Raw genomic sequence first — 4453 nt, 5'->3', positions numbered from 1 at the left:
TGCAATAGGAGGGGTGGGTTAACAAACTAACAAGCTCCCCTTCAGGGATGCTTAAATTAACATGGCAAGGACACTGCTTGCGTACTGCCAGAAATGTACATTTCTGAAACAAATAGTGTATCTTTTCCGACTAGGAGAAAGAAATGTAAATAATCCCATCTCGGTTTATAATGGAAAATGTGATTTTAAATAATCTCAGCTAATGAAAGAATATAAAGCCTTTTCATAAAAAAATGATGTTTGTGGGTAAGTTGTAGATAAAACATTAAGCTTTTGTGCGTCACTTGAATGTGTTCCTAATGCAATGTTAAGTATGCCAGGGCAGGAGCAAAAGGGTAACCTGAGAGAATCTCAAAGTGCAAATCTTGAAGCCCCTTTGATAAATGATAGATCAAAGCCTATCACACAAAACCAACAGATGATACATGCATTCTCATTGACTGTTCTGCCTCGTTTGAGATGCCCACTTCTATACTGCACATGCATGACGGGGTGGTTAAATCCCTGGTCTAAGGAATATATACAGTGCTACTTTGTTACCTTTATTATTTCCCAGTTCTTTGGTGTTCAATCAAGCTCCCTGGTATAGGACACACCCTGAACCTGCAAAAACAAGAACAGCATCTTTGACTGACTCTGCCTCATAGAGGAGGGAATTCAAGTTTTTTAATTGCTTTCATCAGTGATTTATGTCTGATTTATTAATTTGGGGAACTGTCAATGCTGGCTCTTCAGGAAACTTATGGCAATAGTGTATAAACATTCATACAGTAATAATTCAGCACCTGAAACCAATGAGCTTCCCAGTTCCATAAATCCTGATGGACAGCAAATAGCTGCTGCCACCAGTTAAAACCCATAAAACGATTGGCATGAGAAGGTCAGCTGGGTCTGGAAGCTCAAATCCCCTGTCTTTAGTGAAAGGAGGTCCACACCAGCACCAGCTCCCCCCCCCCCAAACAGGATAAGCAAATAAATAAAATCCACTAGCCAGGCTTAGAAAGTCTTCACTGTATTGTGAAAACAGAAGCAGGTCAGGGTCACTTAGTTTCTGTCTTTTAATTACCGCATTTAAAATGTGAATGAATGTACTGAGTTTGAAGTGCTCAGCTCTTACCACCAGAGTCTGCTGTCAGTGTTTCAAGTGTTCATTTTCAAAAACCCAACTTGAACACAACTCAGTAAGGGCAGAGCAGAACCATGCATGACCTTGTTCAGCAGGAAGTAGGTGTGGAATCTTTTTATTGGATTTTTGTGTGAGTGTGTGTGTTTTTTTTTCAAACCTAATTTAAAACAGCTGCAAGTGTGAATATACTAATTATTTGCTGAGATGGAACTTCAAGTTCTAATTTACTACAGTATGTTTTGGCATAAAACACAATTCTCTTCTTGCTGCATACACTTAACTGTTCAGTTCAAGTAACTTTTTTATGCTTCTCTTACATTGCAATATTATTCCTTTGCCAAGTATAGAAATATTAAGGTCTGCTTGATAAATCTTTTTTAGATGACAAGTTGAATCTCTCTGCCACACACTTCAGTCATCTTTATCTGGAGATTTTCTTTGTTTTACTTCAAAGCTTTATCTGACTGTTCATTTGGAAACACCTCCAACCCATACTAATATTCAAACATAATAATACTATTACTACTACTATCATGTAAACAAACATGGGAGCGTACGAGTACATGCAGGAGCTCGGGCCTCCACCGAGCTCCTAGACCCACCAGACTCGACAAGGCTCGCAGACTTGGATACAAACCAAAGCAAGGTTACGTCATCTATCGTGTGTGTGCGCCATGGTGCTCGCAGACGCCCCGTCCCCAAGGGTGCCACCTACTGTAAACTTGTGAACCATGGGATTCAACGAGATCAAGTTTGCCCGCAGTCTGCAGTCTGTGGCTGAGGAGTGTGCTGGCCGTCACTATGGTGGCCTCAGAGTACTGAACTCATGCTGGGTGGGTGAAGACGCCACATACAAGTTCTTTGAGGTGATCCTCATTGACCCATTCCACAAGGCCATCATACGCAATCCTGATATCCAATGGCTCACGAAGCCTGTCCACAAGCATAGAGAGATGCGTGGGCTTACGTCAGCCGGCAAGAAGAGCCGTGGTCTGGGCAAGGGCCACAACTTCCACCTTACCATCGGTGGCTATTGCTGCGTCACCACGCTTGCTGGAGAAGACACAACACCCTGCAACTGTGCCTCTACCATTAACCACTGTACTGTAGTTTATATTTCAGTGCTAATAAATATCTCTTTTGGATGGTAAAAAAAAAAAAAAAACTACTACTACGACTACTACTACTACGACTACTACTACTACTACTACTACTACTACTAATAATAATAATAATAATAATAATAATAATAATAATAGTGGTTTCTCTGTGAAGGTGTTTCCTGCTTTTTGTTTTACTTTCTGCCTCACTTACATTTCCTGTTTGCAGGTATCCATTTCCCTTCTCCCTCACTGGCAATAAAATATTAGAGCCCAGTGGAACCCTAAAGTTAACAACAAAAATATGAAAAGAATTTTACAATAAACAGCTGGAATAATTTAAATAATGCTAAGAATGTGTCTACTAGCTTAAGGCCCCACAGTTGAGCATGGTAAAACCTGACTAATTTCTGCTGGGTCATAGTGCTTGTCTTCAAAGACTATTTTACAGGTCTTTGGATCTAGGGATAGACAGATGTAAAAAAAAAAAAAAAAAAATTGTAGGTCACCAAATTCACCTGTATTTTCAAATCCTAGATATACCATGTACTAAAACTGAACTGCAGCCAACCGATAATCCATAAACTCCCAATATTCTAAGCCACTAATACATTCTGGTTATATATCCATGTTTACTTCATATCATCTACATACAGGGTGTTAGAAATCACTGCTGCTGGTAAAAAACAAAACAAAAAGAAACAAAAAATAAAATTAAAAACAGATTTTTAGGTGTTGTCTATCAAGAGGTTTCAAGTCCCAATACTGTACCTCCATGATGAGACCCTTCATTAAAACTAACAGTGCCATAGAAAGTAGTTAAGCACAGAGGTGTCCGCTACGGGATGTGAAGGACCCCTGGTGGTAGTCCTCATTTCCCATCTGGTGTTTCCACCTGCCATCTTTAATAGGGGAACGGTTTTCCACAACGCAAGTGCAAAGTGGTCACCTGACTTCATGATCTTGCTGTGATAAAAAATACAGAGGCACCTTAAATTCACCTCATCCATAATATTCTGTAATCTGTCAGGAAAGACTTAAAGAACAAAAACTCAAGAGCTAGGAATACTGAAGAGTGACACACAACAAACTGTAAACACAAGATAATACAAAAAGAAAAGACGTGCACAACAGCACACTTGAGGCTAATTGGGTTTGTTTTTTGGGATTGAGTGAGAAGTGAAGGGGGGGGAGGGCATTATATAGTCAAAACATTATATACAAAACTACACCAATCAGTACATTTACTTTTAATCTACCTTCTATAAATATCAGTATGTGGAAATTGAATAAAAGCAGTATTCCATTATTGTATTTCTTTATTTAATTAACCACACTGAGCTCACAGATGATACAGCTGCCTACCATAGGCGGCACCACACCGATAAATTCACAGGGGGTTAGGCTGCAATGTGCATGGACTGAGACATCCAGGTTGTACTCACTAAAACCACACGTTCAGAAAGCTTGTATAAGGCTATTATCAATAATGTTGAGCAACACCGCTTGTCAAATGAGGCTACATTCTCTAAGCTTGGGTGATACTGTAAACCCAGTGTAACCTATTTTTCACTTAAAAATTAGGGGCTATACGTTTTAGCGATGAAGGACAAGACTGTTTTATTCTGTAACAGTAGTGCATATTTAGCGACCATTTCAATTAGCAGAAACATTGCAAAAATAGTTATATTGAAATGATTACTGGTATCCCTTTTATTGGGTCCTCCACTTGTTTTTTTTTATCATTATTACAATAATTCAGCATATGTAAATATTTCAAATACAACAAAACAGAGAAACTATGGAAACACAGTTAACAGCCAAGATGACAGCTGAATCCAGAATCTACCAAACTGAGGAGAATATATTACAAACAGATGTGAGGGAAGTGATCATGATAAAAAAAAAAAAAAAAAGATATGACAGCAGCATTTTAAATAGATTGTATATGACTGGAATAAAGCCCCTCTGTGGTGATCAGAATACTAAATCTGTGTTATGCTATCTACCTTTTTTTTTTTCTAACCGAAACATCTGGCACAAAGAAAGATAAGTTGTACAGTAACTGCATTTGGTACCATTTTTCTCAGCATGACTACTTGCTCTGCAATTGAACAAGTTTTATGGTAGATTAAACCTTAGCATGTCAGGGTACATTAAAATGGAAGCGGTCAATAGTTTTCTGGTTAGACTAGCAAAGTGGGGAAAAAAATTCATCTGATTCACT

The 4453-nt window shown here is 38.6% G+C and overlaps 1 pseudogene; it reads left to right on the top strand.

Annotated features, from left to right (window-relative positions):
- The first annotated feature begins 1200 nt into the window (after positions 1-1200).
- LOC117428327 (large ribosomal subunit protein eL15-like) lies at positions 1201-2222 on the top strand (annotated as a pseudogene).
- The last annotated feature ends 2231 nt before the right edge of the window (positions 2223-4453 follow it).

This window comes from Acipenser ruthenus, chromosome 21 (genome assembly GCF_902713425.1).
Source record: "Acipenser ruthenus chromosome 21, fAciRut3.2 maternal haplotype, whole genome shotgun sequence".
In the NCBI taxonomy this organism is placed as follows: domain Eukaryota; kingdom Metazoa; phylum Chordata; class Actinopteri; order Acipenseriformes; family Acipenseridae; genus Acipenser; species Acipenser ruthenus.
The sequence above is the reverse complement of the archived record's forward strand: the minus strand, read 5'-3'. Positions and strand labels throughout refer to the sequence as shown.